This window comes from Panicum virgatum, chromosome 8N, assembly GCF_016808335.1.
Source record: "Panicum virgatum strain AP13 chromosome 8N, P.virgatum_v5, whole genome shotgun sequence".
Classification (NCBI taxonomy): Eukaryota; Viridiplantae; Streptophyta; class Magnoliopsida; order Poales; family Poaceae; genus Panicum; species Panicum virgatum.
The window spans coordinates 24,960,013-24,977,072 of NC_053152.1; positions in this window are offsets into that span (position 1 = coordinate 24,960,013).

Consider the following 17,060-nt stretch of genomic DNA (forward strand, 5'->3'; position numbering starts at 1 on the left):
AATTGTCCTGTTTGTTGAAAACAAATCCACGGTTCATTTTCCAGATATCACAAGTGTGATAACTGCAGAACAGGACCCAAATTAAAAAGCTATATATCACTATACAGCCTAGGAAGTTTCTAGGGATTCCAAGAAATTTTACCTCCAACGATAGCGTTTGAGGATAATCTAATCAAGTACTTCATCCGATCCGAAATATAAATAAATACATCATCATGGTGTGTACAACATCAAACATAAGCAATATCTATGATAATATAGTATCATAAATGGAAAAAGTATAAATTACTCCCTTAAACTATAGCCAAAGTTCGGATAACCCCCTAAACTATCGTTTGGTTCATTTTACACCCCAAACTATGTTTTTTGGTTCAAATTACCCCCCTAATACAATTTTTTTTTCATTTCTCCATGCATAGATGGAGTTTTAAGCTGAAATTTTACAAGATGATAGTACACATCATAACACATCATAGAAAAATACATCATAATTTTTATCATTATTTTGATAGGTTAGGGTATTTAATAATAGATTAATAGTTGGAGTACAAAATTATATGAAAAATAATGATAAAAAATTATAACAAATTTTTTTTAATATGCATTGTGATGTCCACTACTATCCTGCAAAATTTGAAATTAAAATTCAACTTGTGGATGAAGAAACAAGAAAGAAAAATTCTATGTAGGGGTAAAATGGACTAAATTGCATAGTTTAGGGGGTAAATTGAACTAAGTTATAGTTCAGGGGCTTATTCAGACTTTGTCTATACTTGAAGGGAGTATATTGGACTTTTTCCTTCTTAAGTATAAGTAGTCATATATTACGAATATAATGAATCTAGTAATACCAATCAAATGTTATCACTGCAGTAATCCTTACTTTTATGTCCTTCATCATAATTATCAATTACAATTAGGATGCAAGTAGTCGCTCCCTTGAACTAGGCCCACCATTACTAAAAAATGTTTTTATGAATGTTTAAAACCGCATTCATAGGGGTGGGTGTGATACCTGCTCCTGCTTTTCGCAGCTACAAATAGTTATTTGTAGAAGTGGATAATGTGCACCCCTGTAAAAAGATGGGTCAAGACATGAGCTGCCTCTAGAATTGCATTTTGAGAGCAGACCTTCAAAAAGGTATTTGTAATGGGCGTGTTAAGCCATGACATCCCTGTACAAATCAATTTTCAAAAAAAATAAAAAGGTTAGAAAAAATTGAAACCATCAAACTAAAAAAAATATTCCAGCAAACCAACCAACACCACAAACCCCTCTACTATAAACATACAATTGTTTTGACGAAATATGCACACCCGCATTAACCGGGGTATGAACCATTTACCTCAAGCCTTTGGCTCATACCCTCCTCTACATAACACTGGACAGTCACTTGTGACTCTATGAGGTATCAGGTATGACATCCTTTTATGTTAATTCTGAAATCGATTCGTTGAAGCGGGTGACGCCATCACCTGTCCTTGATAATTATTTTTAGGAGCACATGACCCCATCACCTACACCTAGAATTATTTATTTATTTTTACTTTTATTCTCTTCTTTGTAAACATAAACTTATATCTGTATATACCCACACAAGATATGTTTCACATATCTCAAGTGTTTTTTCAAATGGTCATAAAGCACAATAGTAATACATATGTTCAAATTGCTTACATTCGCATGTACGTGTGTGTGCGCGTGTGTAATGTATATAATGTATAAACTATAAATTTTAAATCTTACCACTATAACTTTGATAAAGTGCTACATCCAAGGTTGTTTGAAAAAAATTACAACTTCTAGATTATAAAATTAGAGAATTTATAGTAATTTTTATAACTAATAAACGATCTTAAATGAAAATTTATAAACCACAAAAATTTGGATATTGTCAACCTCTATAATTTTAATATAAATCTAAATTTGACTTCATCTATGAATTTATTTGTGGGGCACTATCTATAGGACGGGTCATGCCATCACACACTACTGAAAATAATTTCTAGGTGGGGTCATTCAATCACCGGTCCCTATAAATACATTTTTAAAGATGATGGAAACCGCCACCATTTCTAGGGGCGCGTGATAGTGTCACACACCCCATGGAAATGCCATTTTTAGAGATGGGTGCAAGCATCAGTCGCTTCTAAAAATACATTTACAGGAGCAGGTCAAATGCTACATTATTCATCTGCTTTTGCAGGAGCGGATAACCTTTTGGCCGCTCAAAGAAAAAAGTATTTTACAAATCGTTTTGTAGCAATGCACGTGTTAGCCACCACATCACTAACTGTAAAGTTTCTTCTACAGGAGAATGTTTCTAATAATATTTTGGCATTAGAATAAATTTAGCCAAAGTTCAAAATCAACAAGAACTTGGTGTCGTTCTACATTAAATTCAGTGCCCACTTACTCTTCAAAGAAAATGAAACAAACGTAGGGCCCACCACTTTGAACCCTATCCAGTCGCTTTCACAGCCTTTGTTGATAGCTGACTGATGCGAAGCCACTGATACGCACATTGGCATACGCAGCACTGTGCATAAGTAGCAAACGTTTAGGTTTGAAATCCACAACTTTCGTTCCTTTTGATCGTGGGAACAAGGAATGGTCGGCATGAATAACGGCGGACGATCGACCGTACCGTTTGGTCCGTGGCTTTGCTCTCATATGATCCATGTATGCAGTGGTACAAGTCATTGAGCACTTTTTCCGGCCACTCCTAGTCAATTGTACTCTACCTAGCTTTACTTTTGATCGTCAAATTCCTCAAAGTCTTGCTGGATAAGTCGCTTTCCTATCACTAGTTACAACAGAAGCTGACAATGACATGATGGAATTTGGGGCCCGGTTTGGGTAGATCAAGCACGACCAAAATTGTCTTATCTCCCTGTGTTTTGTGAATTTTGATATTTCATATTTGTCTATAGAGTTTTGGGAGAAAACTGTTGAATATGATCCGAATTATAACGTGTGTCTTGTAGGGATACTTGAAGGGCCTACGGTTCGGGTTATGTGATTAGCGGATTTGTTACTGCAGTCAGTTCAGTCCGCCCTATATATACATCTTGTAAGCCGTATGGGAAAGGTTCACAACTCATTGTATTCCAACTCGCCTCATTATAGTGAAGATCGCCGGTTGATGTCCGTGGTTTTTTCCTGTAAGAGTTTTCCACGTAAAATTGTATCTCGTGTTCGATCTTGTTTTCGCATTATTTACTAAGAAGTGGTACTAGAGGCATACTCAAGATCGACTGAAAAAAAATTAGGGTTTCACCCTGTTCGGGCGCCGCCGCCGTTAAAGCCGATCTGCTATCGGCGGGGTTTCGGTTCCATCAATCGACGTTGCCGTCGCCGGGTTCATCTGTGGTGCTGCTGCGCACGCGGATCGAGGAGCTGGCTCTCAGCGCACCGTCTCCGGCGCACGCATCAACGATCCAGCCAGTGCTCACCTGGTGCCGTGGTGGGGCGCAGGTCAAGAATCTGGTAACCGCTGGTGCACGGAGATCGACGGAAGGAAAAAAGCACCTGCGCGGCTGCTCTCTCCCGTGAAAATTCATTGGAGAATTTTGCTAAACGCACACGAGAAGACTACCAGAGTTTCTTCAGTTCTCTGCTGAACGTACACGGAAGTGTACACGGGCTGCAGGTTATTTCTAGAGTTACAGTTTCATACCTAGATTATTTACTGCAGATTATTTTCCTGGTTATTTCTTCTAATGGCTTCGATGAAGTATGATCTTCCGCCTCTGGATCACGACACAAGGTTCTCTTTATGGCAAGTCAAGATGAGGGCTCTTCTGACTCAGGCTGAAGTGGATGATACTCTTGAAAAATTCGGTAACAAGGATTCAAAATCTTGGACTGAAGAGGAGAAGAGAAAAGATCGTAAGGCCTTGTCTCACATTCATCTTCATCTTTCAAATAATATTTTGCAAGAGGTTTTGCTAGAGAAAACTGCAGCTGCTCTATGGCTCAAGTTGGAGTCAATTTGCATGTCTAAAGATTTGACAAGCAAGATGTATTTGAAGTTGAGGTTATACACACACAAGTTGCAAGAAGGTGGTTCTGTCTCTAACCATCTTTTGGTCTTTAAGGAGATCGTTGCTGACCTACAGTCTGTGGAGATAACTTATGATGATGAGGACTTGGGTCTTATTCTTTTGTGCTCACTGCCTGGTTCTTATACAAACTTCGGAGATACTATATTGTATAGTCGTGATACTCTAACCATGAATGATGTTTATGAGGCTTTGCAAGCTAAAGAAAGGATGAAACAAATGGTGTCTTCTGAAGGTTTAACTTCCAATGGGGAAGCTTTGTCTGTTCGTGGCAGAACACATAAGAAATCAAATAATGGTTATAGAGGCAAGAGTTCGAATGGCTATCACGGCCGTTCAAAGTCAAGAGACAAGGATGAGAAATTTTGCAGGTATTGCAAGAAAAACACTCATTTCATATTTGAGTGTATTAAATTTAAGAACAAAGAAAAAAGAGTTGGCACATACAAACCGAAAGGTAGACCCAATGAAGAAGGTAATGCTTCTGTTGCTACTGATGGTAGTTCTGATGGTAATGAGGTTCTTGTTGCTTTTGCTGGATGTGCAAATAGTGGTGATGAATGGATTCTTGATTCCGCTGCATTCTTTCATATATGTATTAATAGAGATTGGTTCATCACATATGATTCTGTCAATGGTGGTTCTGTTAAAATGGGTGATGATAGTCCATGTTAGATTATTGGTATTGGTTCTGTTCAGATCAAGATGCATGATGGTATTATCAGAACTTTGACAGATGTGAGGCATATTCTAGATATGAGAAAGAATCTTATTTCTTTGAGTACTCTTGATGGCAAAGGGTACAAGTACTCTGGTGGATATGGAGTTTTGAAGGTGTCAAAAGGCTCTCTTATTGTCATGAAAGGTGATTTGAAATCTGCCAACCTGTACCGTCTTCGTGGTACTACAATTGATGCTGCTGTAATTTCTAATTCATTATCCAATTCTGATGCTACTAATCTTTGGCATATGCGTCTTGGGTATATGAGTGAACTTGGTTTGGCAGTGTTGAGCAAAAGAGGACTTCTCAATGGGCATAGCATCAGCAAGTTGGATTTCTGTGAGCATTGTGTGTTTGGCAAACACAAGAGGGTGAAGTTTAATACCTCTACTCATACAAGTAAAGGTATTCTTGATTATGTGCATTCTGATTTATGGGGACCATCTCGCAAGCCTTCTCTTGGTGGTGCTCGTTATATGTTGACCATAATTGATGATTATTCTAGAAAGGTATGGCCTTATTTCTTGAAAGATAAATCTGAAGCATTTTCTGCATTTAAAGAGTGGAAGGTTATGATTGAAAATCAAACTGAAAAGAAGGTTAAGAAGCTTCGTACTGATAATGGGATGGAATTTTGTTCTAAAGAATTTAATGCATATTGCAAATCTGAAGGCATTGTTAGGCATTACACTGTTCCTTATACACTCCAACAGAATGGTGTAGTTGAGCATATGAACAGAACTATCATCTCTAAGGTCCGTTGCATGTTGTCTAATGCTGGTTTGCATAGACGTTTTTGGGCTAAAGCTGCTTCCACTGCTTGCTATTTTATTAATCGTTCACCCAGTATTGCTATTGATAAGAAAATTCCAATTGAGGTGTGGTCTGGTTCTCCAGCACATTATTCGCAATTGAGAGTTTTTGGTTGTACTGCTTATGCTCATGTTGATAATGATAAATTAGAGCCTAAAGCTATTAAGTGCATCTTTCTTGGTTATAAATCTTTTGTTAAAGGCAATAAGTTGTGGAATCCACAAACTCAGAAGGTTGTGATTAGCAGGAACGTTATCTTTAATGAGTCTGTTATGTTACCTGACAACCTATCTACTGATGCTCCTGTTGAGAAATCAAGTGTGCAGGTGGAGCATTCTCTTGATATTGATAATACACCGGATAATGATGATGCTGCTGTTCAAGATGCACCTATTATTGATGATCCGCCAATTGTTGTTGATTCATCTGTTGCTGAGCATTCTTCTCCAGTTGTGCAGCCTCCACAACATTCTATTGCAGCTAATAGGGCCGGAAGGGCTCCTAAACCAGTTAAAAGGTTGATCGAAGAATGCAATGTTGCTTATGCTTTGAGTGTTGCAGAAGAGATTGAAGGTGTTGCAGAACCTTCCAATTATTATGAGGCTATTACTTCTGCTGATTGTAACAATTTGGTTGACCGCTATGCAAGATGAGATAGAGTCACTTGAAAAGAATGATATTTGGGATTTAGTCAAATTACCCAAGGATAAAAAGCATGTCCGTTGCAAATGGATTTTCAAAAGAAAGGAAACTATGTCTCCAAATGAGCCAGCAAGGTATAAAGCTAGGTTGGTTGCTAAAAGCTACAGTCACATTCCAGGTATTGATTTCAATGATGTTTTTTCCCCAGTTGTGAAGCACAGTTCTATTCGCATATTACTCAGTATTGTTGCTATGCATGATTATGAACTTGAGCAATTAGATGTTAAAACTGCTTTCTTACATGGGGAGTTAGAAGAGGACATTTATATGGACCAACCAGAAGGTTTTGTTGTTCCTAGAAAAGAAAACCTTATTTGTAGATTAAAGAAATCTCTTTATGGCTTGAAACAATCTCCTAGGCAATGGTACAAGAGATATGACTCATTTACGCTCTCTCATAGTTTTAAGCGGTCTGATTATGATAGCTGTGTTTATTTGAAGACAATTAATGGTTCAGCTATTTATTTACTTCTTTATGTTGATGATATGTTGATTGTTGCAAAAGATATATCAGAAATAGCTAAACTAAAGGCACAATTGAATAAAGAATTTGAGATGAAGGATTTGGGTGCAGCTAAGAAAATTCTTGGTGTGGAAATTATTAGAGACAGAAAATCTGGTATGTTATACCTCAGTCAGTGAGGTTATATTGAAAAGGTTCTTCATCATTTTAATATGCATGATGCAAAACCAGTGAGTACTCCATTAGCTGCACATTTCAGATTATCTTCAGCTTTACGTCCAGTGTCAGATGATGATTTTGAGTACATGTCTAGAATTCCATATTCGAGTGCAGTTGGTTCTCTTATGTATGCCATGGTCTGTTCTCGTCCTGATTTATCTCATGCATTGAGTGTTGTCAGTAGATTCATGGCTAATCCTGGCAAAGAGCATTGGAAAGCTGTTCAGTGGATTTTCAGATATTTGTGAGGTACTTCTAGTGCTTGTTTGCAATTTGGGAAATCTAGAGATGGACTTGTTGGTTATGTTGATTCTGATTATGCTGGTGATTTGGATAAGAGGAGGTCTCTCACGGGTTATGTTTTCACCATTGGTGGTTGTGCTGTCAGCTGGAAAGCAAGTTTGCAGGCTACTGTTGCTTTGTCCACTACTGAAGCTGAATATATGGCTATTTCTGAAGCTTGTAAAGAAGCTATTTGGTTGAGAGGTTTATACTCTGAACTTCACATGGTTTCTTCTTGCATTACTATACATGTGACAGTCAAAGTGCTATTTGTCTTACTAAAGATCAGATGTTTCATGAAAGAACAAAACACATTGATGTGAGATATCACTTTATTCGAGGCATTGTTGCTGATGGTGATGTTAAAGTATGCAATATAAGTACTCATGACAATCCTGCTGATATGATGACTAAGCTAGTTTCTGTAGCTAAGTTTGAGCTATGCTCAAGCTTGGTTGGTGTTAAAGTTTAAGTCCTAGTGACTTTTGGCGTCGGTGATTATTTATTATTGAAGTGAGTTAATTGATGATACTTCATTTGCTACAAGATGGAATTCGTCTCAAGGTGAAGTTTGTTGGATATGATCCGAATTATAATGTGTCTTGTGGGGACGCCTGGAGGGCTCACAGTTCGGGTTATGTGATTAGCAGATTTATTTTCGTATTTGACTGCAGTCAGTTCAGTCCGCCCTATATATACATCTTGTAAGCCGCACGGGAAGGGTTGACGACTCATTGTATTTCCTGCATTGTAACTCTTCTCATTATAGTGAAGATCGCCGGTTGGCGCCCGTGGTTTTTCCCGCAAGAGTTTTCCATGTAAAATTGTGTCTCGTGTTCGATCTTGTTTTCGCATTATTTGCTAACAAGAACATTGTACAATAGTTTTACTCTGTGGCATAGAAAAAATCTTGGTCATAACGGTCGCAAACCAACTATTGGCAAGTTTTACTGATGGGCATGCAAAAGGTTTGTCCTATGATAAAAACAAAGGGCTGTCTAGATCATAGTTGGGCATTTTGTCCCTAGCATTCGAATTCTCTGCAATTATATGCCTACCGAACTGCGAAAGGGTCTAGCTTAGTGGTTACAGGAGTCTCATTAGCACCTCAGGTTCTGGGTTCGACTTCCGGTGGAAGCAAATATTGTAAGATTTAACGGCATTGTATTTTCAGTGGTAGGCGACGTTCCCGTCGACAGCAAGACACCTGTGGTGACTTCGTCAATCTCGAGATTTGCCGGCTCAGTCTTCGAAGATGTTCGTTGGGGTAGGATTTGCCGGTTCGTCTTCGAAGATGCTCATAGAGGCAAGATTTGCGTATGTGTGTTTATAGGGGTGAGTGTATGTGCGTTGTGAGTGTCTGAGTTATATTGTGTAATCTCAAAAAAAATGCCGATCAAACAGTGGTCCATTGTCTCCATCTTATGGTCATATTTCTCGTCCTTACAACTCAAAGCGATTGCAAACTACCTCGACTTCATCGCAAAAAAGCATGTAGCCTAAACTACCTCAACTTCGTCACAAAAAGGCATGTAGCCTAGTTATTACGAGAGTCTCGATAGCACCTCAGGTTCTAGGTTCGACTCCCCATATGAGCGAATATTCCAGGATTTTAATGGCGTTGTGTTTTCAGTGGTAGTCAATGTTCCCGTTCGTCTCGATAGCGAGGCATCTATAGTGACTTTGTCAATCTCAAGATTTTGCTGGCTTAGTCTTCTAAGATGCTCATAGGGGTAGAGTTTGCGTACGTGTGTTCATTGTGGGTGAGTGTACGTGTGTTACTGTGTAATCATAAAAAAAACACAACTCCACCGCCCTCGTGACTTGTCGTCTATTATCGCCATAAATTAACAGGGTTAATTAATGGATCGTAAGCGAGTTGGGCTTAAAGCAGAAGTTTAAGAAGACTTGTAAATCGGCTCCTGCGCAAGTATTTGGGCCATGTGGGCCATGTATCTTTAGATTCAGTTTAGATTAGAGATAGAGTCCATTTTGGACGCGATTAGGTTTAGATTGTTTTCCAAGTCTCCGGACTAAAAATATGTACCTTATGTTATTCGTAATGAAGGAGAACGTCATCACGTTTGCAAACAACAACTCTCGGCACACCACCACCCCTAATTCTAGGGTTTCATCCAAGTAAGCGCCATGCTGCCCTGATCGCTTCTTGCGATCAGGGCAGCGTTGTTCTTGCTTTTACCTTGGTATTACTCGTACTGAAGCGTTTTTGATGGCGAGTAATGCTAGTTATTCTGATTTTCGTAGCATGAATTTAGTAGATTCATCGTGCTTTTATTGCTTATCATCTACGAATACCATATTATCTCTGTGCAATCATGTTTTAATCTTATGCTAATTCTCGTTGCATAGAACTAGTTGCACGGAGATAACACCCTGCTTCTTTTCCATCTAGTAGATTTAGTCCGTTATGGTTTGCTCTTATACTTAGAGTTGGCGTAATATCTGCTAGGTTAGGCCTTGCAAACGGGTTGGATGATCCGGTGGCGTATTAGATGCTTTACCTTAGTCTTAACAGGGAATTGATCCGGGAATCGGCTTTCGCTTGTTCTTAGGCCTCTATTCTGGTTAAGATTCAGTTATTTATTACGTTCATTAGGCCTAATTACGTGTAGGATGTTCCGATCTAGCAGTGAAGCATTTACTGTCGTGGATTAGATTAGCTAGATTTAATTGAAGCAGCTTTAAAGTTATTTGTTTTATCTATCAATATCCGGATACACACAGATCCAATCTAACACCGGGACTCGATCAGCTCTTTAAAGCCGATGCAAGAGTCGTCCCGGGGAGCCGACCATGGCTCGGACTTATGTTTCCACGTGTTTGCGTATGCAGGCAAATCGTCGCAAGCACATTCGCACCTTCATGATCGGGTATAGGTCAGGTGGCACGCCCTGCGTCTTCAGAAGCCGCGGCGTGTGCTAGAATTGCGGGCCGTTGACGAGGGAGCAGTGCTTGCCAGCGCCCCGGCGACCTCCCGGCTCTTCGTGTTGCCTGTCGCAACTCGCCGGTGGGTTTTGACCAACAACAGATTCTGGCACGCCTGGTGGGACTCTCATCAGCAACAACGCCCGCCGCAGAGATGACAGGATCTCAAGATCAAGCACCGGTTCCGCCGGTCACCAAACCTGTCACGTATGAAGAGCTGACTCCAGAACACAAGCAGAAATACGATGAGGTCAAAGTTCAGTTCGAAGCCGATCTCATCGGCTCTTTCGAGAGGACCCGTAACCACAGCATCAGGTGGATGGGGTTCTCACCCGAAGGCGCTCTCGACAATGTTGACTTGTCCGTACCATCAGAGGAGCGCACCAGAGCCCTGCGCCAGGAGATGAACTACATGGTGGCTCACACGCTTAATCGGCACTCAGAAAGCCTGGGGAGTCATAGGGGAGAGGCCTCACTTCAGTCTAGGCCGCCATTGCCATATTCGCTCACAAACCCAGGACCGCAAGGTTTGCCGATCTACGTCATCTACAAGATCGGCGGTGACCCTGGAGAAGGCCAGTTCCTGAACGAGCCGCCTAAGGAGATCCCGCACGGCTACACGTGCGTGTACATACCTGATAGCATCAGTTCAACACGCGCGGGACATCTGGTGGGCACAGGAGCTTCAGGGACAGATGCAGAGAAGCAGGCATGGCTAGCGAAGTCTGCTACCAGGCTGAGTGCTGAGCCCTCGGCCACAGGAGTTCCTAGTGTGGATCAGATCAGTGCAATATTAAGGGACCAGTTCGGCATCTTGACCAAGAGAAAGGCGATCGACTATTCTAAGCCGTATCCAAGTGATTACGATTTGATCCCGGTTCCACCAAAGTATCGACTCCCGGAGTTCACCAAGTTCAGCGGGTCAGAAGGGGCCAGCTCCATCGAGCATGTGAGCCGATACTTAATGCAGCTTGGGATGATCTCAGTGTCGGATCCTCTAAGGGTTCGTTTCTTCTCCCAGTCTCTCACGAGTTCAGCCTTTGGGTGGTATAAGTCACTGCCCCCAGATTCGATCCGGACTTGGAGGCAGCTGGAAGATCAGTTCCACACCCAGTATCATTTAGAGGCTGCTGAGGCCGGGATTGCTGACCTCGCCCAAGTCAAGCAGAAGCGAGGGGAAAGTGTGTCGGAGTACGTGCAGTGCTTCAGAGAAGTTAAGAATCGATGCTACTCGTCGCGCATCACAGAAAAAGAGGAAGTCGATTTGGCAGTTCTAGGACTCACTAAGCCGATCAAGGATCTGGCTTTTCAGTTCGAATTCACCACTCTAGCACACATGGTGCAGAAGCTCACGGCGTATGAACACTACCACCCAGATCTGTACCAGGAAAAATTCAAGCGCCATGTGAATATGGCCCAAGCAGGTGATTCCGATGATTCTGGCGGGGAACAAGAAGTGGCTGTGGCAGAGTGGACCCGGGGGGCAAATCCTGTCCCGTGCAAGTGGGTCAAACAGAAGGGGCTTGTGAAGGGCTTTGACTTTAACATGGCCAAAGCAGAGCAGATATTTGATCTACTGCTCAAAGAAAAGCAGTTGAAGCTCCCAAAGAATCACAAGATGCCATCGGCACAAGAGCTGCAGGGGAGGCTGTACTGCAAGTGGCACCACTCGTTCACCCATGCCACAAATGACTGCAAGGAGCTGCGTCGGCAGATCCAATCGGCTATCGAGCAAGGCCGATTAATTCTAGCCCAACACACAATGAAGGTGGATAGTCAACCATTCCCACAAGCTAACATGGTGGAGCTGTCGGATTCTAGACGTGAGAGCCAGAACTTGGCGTTCCAGATTAACATGGCAGGGCCCATGCGCCGCCGTGACGAACAGAGGAAAGAGGCCACTTCTGGCAAACAGCCCCAGGATGAAGACGAGCCAGAACAATAGAATGTTACTGAAGAACAAGTGCGTCACATCCGCAACCAACTCCCGGCTTCCAACCGGCTTCTAGAAAAATACCAGTACCAGTACAAGTTGTGCCGCCGATATGAATCGGAAGAGGAGGAGTATGAGCACCGCACAGGGAGGATGCTAGGGAGGCGCCAGGCTATACGCGACCACTGGCATTGCCCGTTCTTCAGGTACTATTGGAATTCCGGCATGAGCCGATTGCCTACCATCGAAGATTGCATGGAGTGCAGGCCTCGGGGATGCCAGCTGGGCGAGACATCGGTGTTCCAGTGCTTGGGAACCAGAACACGTCACGACGACCATGGCAAGCGGCCATCTAGGGATGATCTTGAGCTAGAAGAGGAAGATAAGTATCATCGTCCACGATGGTGTCCTGATGGGCTCAGCCGCTCACAGAAGCGTAGAGTGCAGCGCCTATGCAATCTTGAAGAGGCAGAAGCAAGGTACCTCGACGTGCTAAGGAAAGCGCGTCCGGATCTCACGGAGCAAGTCAGGCGCCCGCGAAGGGTGGAAAGGCGCCCTCCAAGGAAGGAGTGGCACCCCAAGCAGCCAAGAGCCAATGACAAGCCATCGGCTGATGTGAACATAGTGTTCGTGCTCCCATCGGAGTTTCGAGCGCCCCAACCGGAGGAATTGGCTGTCGCGCAGCTGGATCTTGGCCCACAACCGATCATCTTTGAGAAGCCCAAGGAGAAAAGCTACAAACACCTGAAGGGATTATATCTCAAGGGCTTCATCGACGGCAAGCCCGTGAACAGGATGTTGGTCGACACTGGCGCACGGTCAATCTAATGCCGTACTCAGTACTGCTCCGATTGGGTCATTCTGCTGCTGATCTTATCAAGACCAACGTGATGCTCAATGATTTCAACGGCCAGCCATCAGAGGCACAGGGTGTCCTCAATGTGGAGTTGACAGTTGGCCGCAAGACCGTCCCAACCTCGTTCTTCATCGTCAACAGCAAGAGTACGTACACAGTGCTGCTTGGGAGAGATTGGATTCACGCCAATTGTTGTGTTCCTTCCACGATGCACCAGTGTTTGGTCCAATGGGATGGCGATGAAGTGGAGGTGGTCCGTGCAGATGACTCCAGTGAGGTTTCGCTCACAGACATGAATGCCTGGGATGCGGAAGGGCAAGAGCCGATCTCAGGGATCGTGCTAGAAGACTGTGATAGGATCGAAGCGACAAAAAACCGGATTGAGGCTAGTCTTATCCACTGGCCTCACAGAATAAATACATCATGTCTAGCTACGGAGCTTAGCGGGCTTGGAGAGGCCAGTCCCAGCGATCGGCCCCAAAAAATAGATAATTTTTGTTTAGAGTCGAAACTGTTATAGTGTGGGCAGGCTTTAGCATGTTCTGGCAGTTGGTTAGTTAATGTGCATTCAGTTTCAAGGAGTAATATAGAAACGGCCAGCCCGTGCGGTCGGCCGAAAATTTTCTTTTGTCATCTCCCCGTGTTTGTTGTCGATGTGGCAGATGATGACGAGTCGCCTGCGTCCACAGTCGATTTAATAGGCGACGGCAAGTTGGGGTACGGGTTTACGTCGGCTGACGATTTGGAGGAAGTTGATATCGGTCCCGGGGATAAGCCGCGACCGACATTTATCAGCAGGAAGCTAGACCCGAGCCTGCGTGAGCCGACGATTGCACTCTTGAGAGAATACCAGGATTGTTTCGCGTGGGATTATATTGAAATGCCCGGCCTGGATAGAAGCATCATTGAACATCGGCTCCCGCTTAAGAAAGGATTTCGGCCGTTTCAACAACGAGCATGGCAGATGAAGGCTGAAGTCCTGGAGGAGGTCAAGAAAGAGGTGCAAAAGATGTTAGACGCAGGGTTCATCAGGCCATGTAGGTATACAGAATGGATCTCCAGTGTGGTCCCTGTACAGAAGAAGGATGGCCGATGGAGAGTCTGCGTGGATTTCAGAGAACTCAACAGAGCAACGCCAAAGAACGAATATCCGATGCCCGTGGCAGAAACATTGATCAACGCCGCTGTCGGTCACAAAATGCTGAGCTTTATGGACGGTAACACCGGCTACAACCAGATCTTCATGGCCCTAGAAGACATAAGCAAGACCGCGTTCAGGGTACCAGGTGCAGTCGGTTTGTTCGAGTACTTGGTTATGACCTTTGGATTGAAAACTGCCGGTGCAATGTATCAACGTGCCATGAATTATATTTTCCATGATCTCATCGGCAAGCTGGTAGAGATCTACATTGATGATGTCGTTGTCAAGTCCATGTCTGTTGGGGGCATCTAGAAGATCTGCGTAAGGTTTTGGAGCGAACTCGGAAGTTTGGGCTCAAAATGAACCAGAAAAAATGTGCCTTTGGCGTATCGGCCGGTCAGTTCCTAGGATTCCTGGTACATGAGCGAGGAATCGAGATCGGCTTGAAGAGTCAAGAAGCGGTAAAGACAATGAAGCCGCCTACTACGAAGAAAGAGTTGCAGAAGCTTATCGGAAAAATCAACTTTGTCAGACGATATATCTCCAATCTATCTGGGCGTATCGAGCCGTTCATGGGTCTGGTGAAGATCAAGTCCGAGGATGAGTTTCACTGGGGGGCAGAGCAGCAGCAAGCTTTTGATGAAATCAAGGAATATTTGTCGAAGCCTCCAGTTTTGATTCCTCCACGGCAAGACAGGCCCTTCTACGTGTACTTGTCCGTGGGTGACACTTCCATCGCCTCGGTTCTGATTCAGAAACATGACGACCAGGAAAGGGTTGTCTTCTACCTCATCAGGCACATGTTGGACGCCGAGACCAGGTATCCCGAGATCGAAAAGCTTTGCCTTTGTTTATTCTTTACATGTACAAAGCTTCGACATATTTTGCTCTCGGCGGAAACAATCGTCATGTGTAAATCGGATGTCATCAAGCATATGCTGTCGGCTCCTATTCTGAAAGGCCGGCTAGGAAAATGGATGTTTGCATTGTCAGAATTCCATATCCGATATCAACCTGTAAAGGCAGTCAAGGGACAGGCACTGGCGGATCTCATTGCAGACAGGGTCAACACTGACGTGTCTGCACTTTTTGTACATGCCTGGGCCATGTTTTTTGATGGGTAGGCTTGTGATGATGGGTGCGGTGTAGGAATTCTTTTGGTGTCGCCTCGTGGGGCGACTTATTCTTTTTGCATCAGGATGGCTACTCCATGCACCAATAATCTAGTAGAGTATGAGGCCGTTCGCAAGGGAATGGAATTACTCCTGGAAGCTGGTGCAGAAGCAGTGAATTATTTGGGGATTCGAAGCTAGTGATTTCTCAGCTCACGGAAGAATATAAATGTGAGAGCGAAGCTCTTTTTCCAATATGGATGCAGTGCCGTGAGTTGATGTCACGATTCAGGTACATTAATTTCCACTGGATACGAAGGACTTTGAACAGTGAAGCCAATGACTTGGCGCAGATGGCTTCCGGATACAAGGAAACAACCGATGGAATCGATGTAGAGGTTCAGTTTCTGGAACCTGGAGACTGGAGAGCCGATATCTTCAATTATTTGAAGGATTCGGCTCGGGGGGCACCCAGAAGGATAAGACTCAAAGCTATGAAGTATGTTCTGATAGGAGATGACATGTTCTATAGGACTTTGGAAGGACTGCTGCTTAAATGTTTGGGGCCTTCGCAGTCGAATCGGCTCTTGCATGAGGTTCATGAAGGGGCCTGTGGTACTCATCAATCGGCTCATAAGATGAAATTGCTGATTAGGCGATCAGGATATTACTGGCCCACCATGCTTGAGGATTGTTTTAAATATTACAAGGGATGTCAGGCATGTCAGAGATTCGGCAAGATTCAGATGGTGCCGGCATCGGTGATGAATCCTATCATTAAACCATGGCCGTTTAGGGATTGGGCCATGGATATGATTGGCCAGATTAATCCGCCATCTAGCAAAGGTCACCAATGGGTGTTAGCTGTCACAGATTATTTCACAAAATGGGTGGAGGCGGTACCCATGAGGTCCGTGGCATCGAAGGATGTGATCAGTTTCGTTAAAGAGCACATCATTCATAGGTTTGGGATTCCTTAGACCATTACGACTGATGGAGAATCGGTCTTTATATCGGAGGAATTCAGAAAGTTTGCCGATGACACGGGGTTCAAGCTGATCAGATCATCCCCATATTATGCCCAGGCTAATGGACAGGCCGAAGCATCCAACCAGAGCCTTATCAAGCTGATCAAGCGGAAGATCGATGAATATCCTAGGCACTGACATGAGGTGTTGTCAGAGGCTTTGTGGGCATATCGTATTTCGTGTCACGGATCCATCAAGACGTCACCATACCATCTGGTCTACGGTCAAGACGCTGTGTTACCATGGGAGATTACGGCCGGATCAAGGCGTGTTGAGTTTCAGAATGATTTATCGGCTGAAGAGTATGCAGCCTTGATGAGCGATAATGTGGAGGATCTTACAGAACTAAGACTTTGGTCACTTGAGAAGATCAAGGAGAATAAGGCTAAAGTTGCTCGTGCATACAACAAAAAGGTCAAGCCGAAAGAATTCCAGGTTGGAGACTTAGTTTGGGAGGCAGTGCTACCATTGGGAACTAAAGACAAGAAGTATGGTAAGTGGTCTCCTAATTGGCATGGTCCGTACAAGGTTGATCAGGTTCTGCCTGGGAATGCGTACATGCTTGAAGAATTAGATGGTGTCAAGTTTCCTGTAGCCGTCAATGGCCAGCATCTCAAGAAATATTTTCCGAGCATGTGGGAAGGCGACTAATAAGAGCTGATGAGATCCATCTAGCTGCATTAGGCCAACACATTGAGTTGGCCAGTAAAAAAAAGAAAGAGAGACAGGCCAACACATTGATTTGGCCAGTAAAAAAAAGAGGGAAAAGAATGGGGAGA